The 12,818-nt window shown below is 38.5% G+C and overlaps 1 protein-coding gene across 1 annotated transcript in view; it reads right to left on the bottom strand.

Moving 5' to 3' along the window:
* ASNS (asparagine synthetase (glutamine-hydrolyzing)) overlaps positions 1 to 12,818 on the bottom strand; it is a 120,508-nt gene that overhangs the window by 19,387 nt on the left and 88,303 nt on the right. The gene's annotated exons all lie outside the window — the stretch shown is intronic.

The following is a 12,818-nucleotide window of genomic DNA, read 5'->3' as shown; positions in this document are numbered from 1 at the left end:
TATTATGCAGAACAGGGAAAGATTCATCCTCAGAAAAAGATATTTAAGACCTACTATTTCTTTATAAAATCTAAGCAGTGTTGCTACATGAAGCTAAAAGAGATCAGTGGCCCCTAAACACTTTAAGTACAAAGATTCCTTTTAAAATTGCAAAAAAAAAAGGTATTCTTGACCTGCCCCCACAAAAAGATAGTATGCTTTAGTATCCTTTTGATTGAGAAAATATACCACCATGATAAAAATAAACAAGGCACCATGACTTCATAACACTCTAAAGTAAACTTGTATTTTGTTAGTCACATCAGCACCAAAATAGAGAATTAGTAAAATTACATGTGCAAGACATACTCAGATCAGACTCCAGTCAATGATACAGGTTTGATACCCTTATATACTACATTCCCAACTAGTTCAATAACTGCTTAAGAATATAAATTCCCTAAGCACTGACCATGCAGTGGACACTAAGTAGTTGATCCGCAAAAGCAAAAATGATAGAGACTAAGTTCTAAGGTTACTTATTGCGCTAAATTTCTCAGCATTAAACAGACTTTGCTATATCCCATTCTATATAACATCTCAAACCTGAGACCAACCTGGGAAAGTAAGACTTCTATCCACATTTTACAAATGTAAGACAAGACTCAGAGAAATTGAGGGATTTAGCCAAACATACACTGTGTGAATTAAACCATAAAGAATCGAATCATAATCTGTATAAATCCCATTTCCATTTCCACCCTGTCCAGGTAAAGGAAGACAGGTATTTGATATGTTATCAGGTGTGGTTGATGGTGCTCAGTATCTTTCCCTGGGCCATTTAGAGCCACTTGCCATCCTTCAGGTTAGTGCCCTGGTTTCCCTGCCCTCCTCTTCCTGTGGGAGTGTTCAAAGGGAGACACTTCGAGAAGACGCAGATGATTGGAGGGAGAAGGCTCAGGGCCTTTCTTTCCCTGGCTCCCCTATCACAAAGCTCATCCCCTGAAAGCCACAGCTCCTACCCAATGACCCTCTCTGTTCCTCTTTTTCTACTGGTTCCAGGAGCTGCTTCCTCCTCTCCCCTTTCAGGCCAAGCCCTAGGATGCTGGACCATCCTGCTTTTCCTAAACCCCGCCAACATTTCTCTAGGTAGTCCCAATTGGCAGGTGCCACCTGCTTCCTATCAGACCCCTACCCTGTATGTACTGAGGGCACAGTAGATTTAACTAGAGTGAAAAACAATTATTATCCTCTATTCTTGGATGCAAATGAAAACTAAGTTACGTTGGCCTATGTTCCCACATCTCACCTGACCCTGTACTAAAGCCTAACTCTGGGGAAAGTACAGCCTGGGAGTATTCAAAATTCTCTGCTTGACCTCGGTCACTGAGGAATTAGAATAAAATCCTCCTCTGTCAGGTGAAACTTTTAGGCTAGCTTTCCATCCCCAAAATGTAATCAGCAACATAAAATTGTCCTTGTTCGGCCCTGAGAGCACTATTTAAAGTTCTTTTAAATATCAAATAAATTGGTTTTCCTCAATTTTTTTTTGTAAGTGGGTCTCTTTTCTAGAATAAAAAAAGCATAGTCATTAGACAACTAGTAGCTATCCTTGAGTGTTCACTGACTAAAAAAAGTGCATAATAATAAAAAGCTTCATTAATGTTAATAATATCTTAAAATAAAGTTGCATTTTATTCAACCCATATACCTTTGTAAAATTAATATTTGTTGACAAGTAAAATATATTATTAAGTCTACAGAAAATGCCATAAAACCATTCAAATTTGTCAACCTTTGTCCGTAATTTCAAAGCTTCTGAAGATGCCGTGACCCACATCTTACACAGCGCCAACTAGTTTACGAGCCATTTCACTCCCCAAAATAGAAAATGCTTCCAGAGCAGGGCACATGGTTATCATTTTCCTAAACACTTGGTGGGTAATGGGTCAGCAGTAGTGCCCTTGTTACTCTGGGCCCCACACTTGAGCTTTCCAATGGCTGTAAACTTGCCCACTCAGGCAGGAATTCAGATTCCACTTGCACAGGTGAGCTCTCAAGCAAGGTACAGGATGGAGTCACAGTGGGACAAAACGAGCTGGAGCCTCCTTTGAACCTTTGCCCTGTCCTGGAAATGACAGCTGCAGGTTTTTGCAGCAGCTTATAATTCTGTTTCTCTGGTGTTTAATCTAATAGTTATGATATTTTCATTGAAGTGTTGAAATGCAGTTTGAAATAGACCTTTGGCTCTTTCCCTCTATATCCCATACTTCCTTTCCAAGATCACAGAAAATCCTCCTGACACCAACATTTAAGTCATCAGATTAAGCAATAATATGGAAAATTCTGAAAGTGCCAAGTTCCTTAAAAATTAGTCTCTCCTGATGCTATTTGTCACCCTAGAATCTGTTACTTACCCTCAGTAAAACAAAAAAAGGGAATATTAACATGGATTGTGTACACATGTGTCTTGAAAAACTACGAATTTCATAAAACTGGGAACCACCTACTCTTCCAATGAAACATTTATTTAGTCCAACATACAAGAAGACTAGTGGATAAAAGAGGGATAAGAAAACAGTGGTAAAGCTGAAAAATAAGAGTCTCTGCTTTAAACAATTACTAACTTACTGGAAAGGGCCATTAATCAGAATAACAACTGAGAGAGAGAATGTGGTGGGCAGTGGAATCCTACAGATCAAACAGAATCCCGGCTGCATCGCATAACTTTCAAGTTGCGTGACCTTGAACAAATCTCTGATCCTCAGTTGCCAGATGAAAAACAGAGAACTTCTGCAGGTTTGTTGGGAGGTTTAGAAATAATGAGAGGATTAGAGAACTAGCAGAGTAGCTGGAACACAACAAAAGGCCAAAATATGTCAGCAATTGTTATTACTGGACTTACCTTGATCCTTATATCAGTTACTGCAGAAAGGACCCCGTGCAGCCCCGTTCACTCTTCCAGACCTGGAAAGGTGAACTACTCACTACTCTGACGTTTCTACAACTGCACCTCACAAGACTGGGGGGTGGAAGTAACACAAATCATAAGAAAATACTTACTAGTTTGAAAAAAATAACTTTGTTAGATTTTATTAGACTAGTGTAACTTTCTGCTTTACATAATGTTAGCAGATGTAACTCAAAAAGCTCTGCAGAAAGACGCTAGTTGCACAACACTGTGAATGTAGTAAATGCTACTGAATTGTGTACTTTAAAATGGTGAATTTTATGATACATGAATTTTAGCTCAAATTTAAAAAAAAATAATCTTTTTAAATGCAGCAACTGCTGTTATTTTCAACCTGAGAATGTTGACCTGGGAGTCATTTTACAAACACAGATTCCTGAGATTCTGATTGTATAGGGCAAGGTGGGCATGATTGTCTACCTCTTTTAAAAACTCCCTTAGTGATTCAAATGAGCCAGGGTTAAGAAACACTGATTCATGACTTGAAATCTCGCAAATTATGCAAAGGATATAAATAGAGTAGAAATTGTCCTTTTTACAAAAAGACAGTTGTTATCTGGCCAAAGGGGTGGGATTCTGGGGCCATTCTTTTCTTTTTTATAATTTCTATTATTGGAATTACAATAAGGTTTGAGCAATGCATGTAACCATGCAAATCACACTTCTCTGTGGGCTTTCATTCATTTCGCTTCTGGAAGAAACATCTGTATGACATCTGGGAGCCAGCAAAAGGTAGGGGCAAATTCGGGAACCATGATGGGTACCATCCCCATGGTATCCCCTGGGCTCTCTTCATCCAGTTCCACTCAAAAGAGCTCCAAGGCACAGTCCAGTGTCCCATTGTGTCCTGATGTGAGGTGGGCAGCAGGGATATGGCCTTTCTAGGTGACTGAAATTATCCAATTTACCAGAGTGCCTTGAGGTCTGGAAGAGAGAGGTATAGAGGTAGAGTAAGGATGCTCAGCTGCCCTCAACTTTCCCTATGACCTCCCCTAAAGTCCATCTTCCCTGCTCCCACCTCCACACCTGCTTGTCTGGCATGTGAATGCAGACTGGACATGACCTCATTTCTGAAAGGGCTTGTTGCTGCCAGGAAAAGTCCACCTTAGAGAAGAGGCTGGGAGGAAGGGGAATGGATACCAAGTATGAGAAGATAATGGGAGGAAAGTATTAAAGCTGTACCTATGAGCCAGACAGTAAGAAAGAAATGACTCTGAATAAAAAATAAGCAACAAACAAACAAGCAAACAAACAAAAACATCAACTGGTTCTTTATTTTACAAGTAGGGGAAGGAGCCTCAACCCTGTATTCAAAGGTTGCCCAGTTTACTGTTATATAAGAGATGGTGCTTCTGTATTTGTTTGCATTTCTTTTAGGGACATAATCACTACTAGTTATTACCATCCTCTTCTACATTTTATTTCTCCCTCATCCTTTAATTGTAAACTCTTTGACTTTTCAGATCGACTCAAATACTACCTGGCAGACTTGTTACTGCATGAATACCTGAATTACTAAATGGTGAACTGGAGCAGAATAAGTAAGAAGAGTAGAATGTTCTCCAGTCACTGTAACAGATGTGATGAAGCTTTCCTGTGGTCCTCAGGAAAATGAATCCTTCCTTCCTGTGGCTCCCACTTCTCTTATAGCTGATGTTCCAGCCTTATAATATTGGTAACTGAGCTGAGGTAAGAGTCTCCTACCCAGCTGTGAGCTCCTAATAGTCCCCTCAAAGCATGTTAGCAGTGCTAGGTTAGGAAACTAGAATATTGAGATCTAGTCCCAGATACACAAATAGTGTATCGTATGTCTCTTGATCTTCTTGGGTTTCTGCATCTGTAAAACAAGAGACTGAAATAAACTTTGATGTTTCTTCTAGTCTTACAGTTCTAACTGTTAAAACTAAATAGATGTGAGCTACTTAGAGCATTACATGGTAAGAGTAAAGATTAACAAGTGTTTGTTTCTCATCCAAGAAACCCTTATATTTACATTGTAAATAAGATTTCCCACCGTTTAAAGATAATTGAGACTCAGAGGCAGGACAGGACTTAAACACAATCACACAGTTATCCAGGAGTGTATCCAGGATTTGAACTCAAGTTGATCTGAACCCAGAGTCCATTCTCTACCCATCGACATGGCCTCTTGTCTGAGAGACTGCGCTATATAAGAGGATTGCCCTTTTTATTTCAGGACACAACTGAGATCCAGGTTGTGCTATATTAAAATATAGCATATTGCTAAGTATGATTTTTCTATCAGTCTTCATTTGCATTTTTATTGGCAGCTAACAAAGGACCAGAGTTCCTGTTTTGGAAAGACCCTGGTGTGAGGATCCCCATATTTCCCCATCCCTACTTCCCCATCCCCACTTCCCCATCCCCACTCTGTCCCTCAAACTTTATCAAAGTTTAGTATGTAAAATTAATATGCCCTATCTTCAGAATTCATGGCCAGAGAACAGCTCTAGCTGAGAATATTAGTTTAAACAAGAGCTTTGACACAAAAATAATTTATTTGGTATGTAGTTATGAATAAGAGTATCTTTTTCAGTGTCAAAAATTGAGCAATCCCACATGACAATAGTTGTGTATTAGTTTCCCATCAATTGAGAAAAATAAATGATACACCACTTAAAATTCAGCAAAGATATTAAAAGTTATTTTATTTCCTTCAGCGTAAGAGCATCCACATATATCTTGAAATATAAAACTTCACCTGTGTTCATGATGTCTCTGGTAAGCAAGGTGCACAAGGACAATTATAGAGTGATATAAGTAGAATGGAAGTGACAATGGAGGTGACAAGGGCCATGAGAGGTTTCTAAGTGGAGTGGAATAATCAAATTGACTTTTTTGGGAGCCAGCCTTGACAGCTGTGGGGAGAACCAACTGCAATGGAGAGCAGCAGCATGAGGTCAGTTAGAAAGCAGAGAAGGATGTCCGCAGCTCTGGGCTGCAGAGACCAATGGACATGGAGAACACAGATAATGCAGGTGAGGGAGAGGGGAAATCCAGAACGTTCTAAACTTGGGGAATGGATTGGAGGAGAAACCATGACAGGAAATAAAGAGTATCAGAGAAGGAGATATTAGAATAGGGACATTTGTAGGGTAGAGAAGGGGTTGGAATGAGTGACAGCACTGAGTTTAGTTTAATAGCTTTTAACGTAAAAATGACTAATCTACATCCATTAGGCAGTTACATGGATGTACCAGTCTGAAACCTAAGGAGATCTGAATTAGAGTTTTAGAAGATAGTAAAACAGAGTAGTTATAGCAAAAGACAGGCAATAAGTTCCATCAAATTTCTCCCATTTACTAATTCCATGCAATTGGGTAAGATTTAGAGACTTACTCAACATAAACTTCCCCATTTGTAAATGAGGAGAGTAATACTCAGAGAAGTGTTTGATGTGGGTTGAATGAGATAAGGCAGTTACAGAACTTAGCAAAGTGCCTGGAACTTAATAGTAAATTCTCAGCATATGTCAGATGCCATTTTTATAACATAGGTTACTGAACAGGTAAGCAGCACCTTGGAGATGCTGACTCTGGACGAGCAGGCAGAGCAGGTGCAGGCAAAAGAGACTGAGAAGGTGTAGAGGAAGAAGAAAGGAGAGTCAGGAGAAGAGGAGTGGCCTGGAAGCGAATGGAAGAGTTGCAACAAGTAGGATGGATGAGAATCATCATGTTAAGCAGAGCAGAAAATTAACCCTTAGATCTCTTACTGAGGTTGTCTCTCTTGAGCTGAACAAACAGTACTTTGAGGAAAGAAAGTGTAGAGGCAGTATCCTGAGATAGCATTCAGCTTTCCTAGAAGTTTGAAGGCTTAATTATTTAAAATAGATATATAATTATAAGAAAGAATATGATTCACCTTAAGAATAGGAAGGGGCTAATTAGTGGTATTAACACAGCTGAAGTAGTTCTCTCCGGGAACTTTCCCCTCAGCATGTGATCATGCTATTATTTCTCTCATCTTAAGAACAACAAGAAATTCTTGACTCTATATCTCCTTCCTCTGTCTACTTCTCAATCTCACTTTTTAATTGTCGCAGTAAAACTCTTCCAATGGTTGATCGAAGTTCCCCATTTCTAATTTTCCTCTATACTCTCCTACTCACTCCAGAAGGACTTCTCTCTCACATTCCACCAAAACTACTATTGTCAGAGTCATCAGTCACCCTCACATTGTAAAATCCAATGGTCATTTCTCAGTCCTCACCTTAGTCGACCTATTAGCCACATTTGATAGTTAATCCTTGTCTGCCCTTTAAATGCTTAACTTTCAGGATGTATATTAGTTTGATTTTCCTCTCTTTTTCACTAGCCACTCTGCCTCCTTAGCTGGATCCTTATCACTGTCTTAATCCCTTAATCTATCCCTATGGCTCAGTCCTTAGACTCTCTAATTACTTCTTAAAATCTATACTGATTATTCACTCAGCAATCTAATCCAGTATGGTGACCTTACAAAAGTTTACATGCTGATGATTCCCAAATGTATATTGTAAGCCTACATCTTTTCAGAAATTCCACAATACTACATCCATCTCCATTTCAGTGTTTTCATTTGAAATTCTTTTAAAAACTGTAAAGTTTTTAAATGCTTATCAACTAAATCAATGCTTATTAACCTGTTCAAGCATGTGGAGTCCTTCCTAACTTAAAAATTAAACCATTTATGTGAGACTGGTTGTAACTTAGTATTCATTGATAGCAAAATTTATAATGAAACAACCTACTATGACTTTGGTCACACATTAAACTTATATTTCATTAACCATTACATTCACTTGAAAATCATGTTATAGATGTATTGATTACATTAATTTCAATCAAGTGAGACAGCAGCATCCACATTCACCAATTCTTTGTTATGTAATTCCCAAACAATCCAGGATCTATGCCCCACAAGCTGAAAAACACAACTAGATCACAAGTTAACTTATATGCATATCCAAATGTTTATGCCTTCAAGGCAGAGCCCACTATTTAAATTTTATATGGGTTGACACTTAGCCTAGATAACTGTTTCCTTGTTTCTCTTCACTTCAGTACATTACTTACAAGGAGTCTCTTTTCAAGCATTATAATTCAGAATAGGAAAAACAGAAATCCTCATGTTTAGCCCTCTAGCCCTCAGTTTTCTCTCATAATTTCCAAAAGGTAACATCTGCCTCTGCTCACATTCTAACTACAGTTCAAAGGTTAAATAGCAGAAGATAAAATTTAAGAATACCCAATACACCATTAAATTGCCATGTTGTTTTGCTTTGTGATATTTTGACCAGATATTAAAATTCATTGCCTTTGTGTAAAACAATAAAAGAGCTACTAACATGGTGCTTGAAAGACACTTCTTAGAAAAATTAAGAAGGCAGTAAAATGTAGAATGGAATTGTAATGTGGAGAGACTAAAATCAAGGAGACTACTTAGGAGGTGAAAGGTGATGGAGGTAGCCGTAGGGATGTCCAGACATCTCTGGGCGTAAATTCTGTAGGACATGGAGCCAAAAGGATGAGGAAAATGAAGGAGCAGAAGGATTCTAGTTTGACTCCGAAATGCCTATCTTTGTATGAATGGTGATATATTAACAAATATATGATATATAAGAAAGGGAGATTTGAGATAAGTCCATGTAGAGTGGTGAACTAGAAAGAGAAGAGGAAATTGTTGCCACAGTCATGGGATAGGCCAATAGCATCAATACTGGGAGTAAGGAAGACTAAAACTAAAATTGTATCATTGGACTGGAAAATGAGGGGACATGAACACTGGGGACTGAACAACAATTTTGACAGAACTGGGAATCCAGTAAGCCCTCTTGCCTGTATCCTTAGGGATGGCACCTGAGGCTGATCTCTAAACAGTCTTATGATCAGACATTGGTTTCTGATTGATGTCTTCTCTAAGGGCCACCGTATCCTATCCCTGAAATATGGTTGCTTTTGTCTTGAGTGGATCTTTCATACAAGGTGGTCATCACTGCACCTAAAGGAACAGAGAGCTTGAAACTTATCAGGCTAATGGAAAAGCCTGAATACACTATTTTATGCCTAAGGATAGCTTTCATCAAAACCCAGCTCAAGATTTTTCAGCAACTATAATTTTCTATCAAGAACTAACAGTTCATTAGGGTGATCTTCGGCTTTTGACTGGTGTGTACTCCTTTCTTTCCTGTGGTGTAGTTTGATAAGCAATGAAGTCTTACTATAAATCCCGAGTGTGAGTTTCACTTTACAAAACTGTTTGTGTAATTTGGGGGGATGTGAAACAACAGAGACCTTCATAATAGCAGAGGTGAAGTACAGGGCAGGGATGTGTGAGTTCAGGGTAGGACTTCTTGGTGCCTTATGGCAGGTCTTCCCTAAGTCCCTTCTGCATGCCGCCTCGTCAATACTATGGATAAGCTCTATTCCTGAGGGTTTTCTGTCCAAAAAGACTGTTTCAGGGGGAGGATTATAAACTGAATCTGCCTGTCTAGTTACTCTTCCTGCTTCTTACATATTTCCTATATGACCCCTTAAAAATGGATGGCCTGTTTATTGATGCTTTACCCAGCTCAATTTTCTATCAATCTTCTTCAGTTCAAGGTTTAAGAATGGTGTCCCATCCCTGCCAGATGCATGTTAAATCATCATTATCTTTGGGCTATAGTAGCAATTCTCAAAATATAGTCTTCAAAAATATACTTTCAGTAGGTCCATGAGGTCAAAAGTATTTTCTTAATAATACTAAGACATCATCTGACTCTTTCATTCATTCTCTCATGAGTGTCCAGAGTGTGAAATTTTATTGGTATTATTCCAGATTCCACATAACAACCAACCTTTAAGAAACTACCACTTGTCAAGTTTGGTGTGGTATCAAAGAAGAATATCTACAATTATCTAAAAAGGCTGCTAAAATACTCCTCCCTTTTGCAACTACATCTGCATAGGGTCAGATTCTCTTCATTTATTTATTCCAAACAACATATTCCAGCAGATTGAAAAAAAGAAGGAGATAGGAGAATCCAGCTCTCTTCTAAGCCATACATAAAAGAGATTTATAAAATATGCAGAAAATGTCACTCATCACTAATTTTTTGAAGGAGAAAATATAATTATTTCTCATACAAACATTACATTAATATGTAAAAGTTTTATTGTTATTTTTAAGTGAACCAGTGAATAAAGGTTTAATTTTTTTCGCAGTTTTAATTTCTAATACTGTATATGTTGACGCATATAACCTACATAAACAAAAGCTTGCTGGGCTCCTCAGGAATTTTCTAGGTGTAAAGGAGTCCTATGATTTAAAAAAGAAGTTTAAGAATCATTGGTCTATAGAATTTGCTCCTTTTAAATGGCGCTATAATGTCCAGAATAGAGAGAGTATATTAGGAAAATAGAGACAGAAGCAAGATTGGTGGTTTCCTAGGGCTGGTAGTGACAGGGGTCACAGGTTGGGGAGAAGTAGTGGTTAGGAGGTGGTGTTTCTGAGGTGATGAAAATACTCTACAATTGACTGTGGTGATGGTTACACAACTCTACGAATATACTAAACACTACTGAATTGTAAACTTTGAATTGGTGAATTTTATGGTATATGGATTATATTTTAATAATGCTGTTTCCAAAAAAAATGGTGTTATAATACTGAGTACTATGTGAAAATACAGCTTTTCTTTCATGGCTCCTGCAATCATGATATTCCCTGCTTCTTCCCTACCCCCAAAATCTAAAAACATACAGCATCTTTAGCCTACAGGGTAGAGAGAACATACCTTGTGGCATCTCCATCAGACTGTGTGATGACCTCAAGGAAGCCTCAAGCAAATCATGGAGACTCAGGACCAATCACATCAGGACTCGGGTGTGGACCAACAAACCAACCAGCCAGTACTGCAGTGGAAGGACCCTGCTCTGCATCTAACCATGCCCCCTCCCCCAGGTGCCTCTGGAAGTGATAGTCAATCACCATACCCCCTAGAAAGATCCATAAAAATGTAGGTACACGTGTGTGGATTACAATCTGCAAAGGGGGAAAGTTGATCATGAAGAAAAGCAGCTTCCAAAGTCAGCAGAACTTCTTATCAAATATCCTAAGAGGTAAGAGCTCAAGGTTTCCTTAGTCTGCTGCTCTCCAGAACAAACACTGGGACTCCTTCAGAGAATGTTTATGTTTTATTCTCCTGGACAAACCCTGTGATTATTTTTAAACCTTACATACTGTATTGCATAAATAGCACAACTTCTTTCAATTGTAGATAGTCCCCTTTAACTAGCCCTCTTCAAGTTTGTTGACTTGGGACCACAAGCTGTGCCCTCCACCAGTCCTCCCTCTACCCATCCCCACCCTGCCCCATATCACAAAAGCCAGTTGTAGTACAAGGACCAGGATTTCCACTACAGTTGTACGTGTTGTGATAGACCATAGGCTATTTATGCTATTTATGCAATACAATATTTAAGGTTTAAATATTCAACAAATATATTTGGAGCAAAACGTCTCTTTCATGTATTGGATTTGACACTATCTAAGAAAAAGAAGAGAAATGAGTCAAACAATTACAGTTAAGGCATGGAGGCAGGGGTGGTGGCAAAAGACTGAATGTCTAATAACCAATAAAAGGTATTGTTCTTCCCAAAATAGATGTAAACAAATGCAGAAGCTCCCTGTTTTATATAGTAATATGCCAGCAATATGATGATGGGTAAGATAATTTGGAATCACTCTTCAGCAAGTTTCCTAAAGCCTTCTTTTTGATCCCAAGGTAAATCCCTCCTCCCTCTGTGCTCCCAAGCACTTCTCATTTCTTCATAGTTATCATTCCATCCTACATAATATTTATTTAGTTGTGTTGATGTCTAATACCTGGGTCGCACTCCAGACAAAAATAATTTTAAAATTCTGAATTAAAAACTCTGGGTAAGTTCAGGCATGGATAAATTTGAAGACCTCCCCCAGGTTATTCTGGTGTACAGCCAGTGTTACAAATTTCTAGGAATCATTATAGATAAAGGAAATATGTTTATTCATCATTATATTCAGCAGTGCCAGCCCAATGTCCAGAATTAAGAAGATTTTCACTTATTTGTTCCATTCAACCCATTCAACATCTCATTAGCATTTGGAGATCAACTTTCCATTACTGGGATGACAATGCAATCCATTCAACATCTTGTTAGCATTTGATTGGCAATCAACTTTCCATTACTATGGGTGGACAATACTAGGCTAGGAGGAAACCCCTCAGTCTAGTCCCAATTATATAACAATTTTATGATGTGACCAGTAGATCTTGCATGGCCTCCTGGTATTTTCACATTTGTGAAATAATGAACTAGACTAAATAAGGGTTGTGTTTCCTCCAGCCCTAGAGTTTTAAGCACTAAATAGAAGTCAGCTATTTGGGCCCAGGGTGCCGGGGAAAGAGAAATCAATATTTATTAATCTTTTCAAGTTCAATGCTCTTGTTTAAACTCCCAATAACCTTACAAAATAGGCTTTGTTCCTACATAGAAGAAAAGAAAACTGATGTGTAACATTTGGCGATTTTGTATACAAGTTTTAGCCCAAATAAGTCCAACTCCAGAGCCCAATCTCCTCTCACTATACAGGGCCTCTGTATGAGGAGAATGATCTATACGTGCCAGCTGCCCTGGCGATACTGCCAGAAGCACAGGTGGCTGCACCAGGATGGAAAACAATGTCCATCCCTTGTTTTCAATAATAAGACACAACTGAAGACCACACTGCACTGGATACAGTATCATAATGAAATACCACTTTTTTCCCCTTGATTTCATTCCCATTTCCACAGTGACACCTGCCATAAAGGATAGATGCATTTAAAAGTTCTTTCCAATGAGCT

The sequence above is a fragment of the Vicugna pacos genome, chromosome 7, assembly GCF_048564905.1.
Source record: "Vicugna pacos chromosome 7, VicPac4, whole genome shotgun sequence".
NCBI classification, from domain to species: domain Eukaryota; kingdom Metazoa; phylum Chordata; class Mammalia; order Artiodactyla; family Camelidae; genus Vicugna; species Vicugna pacos.
Note: the sequence above shows the minus strand (reverse complement) of the source record. Positions and strands in the feature narration are given on the sequence as shown.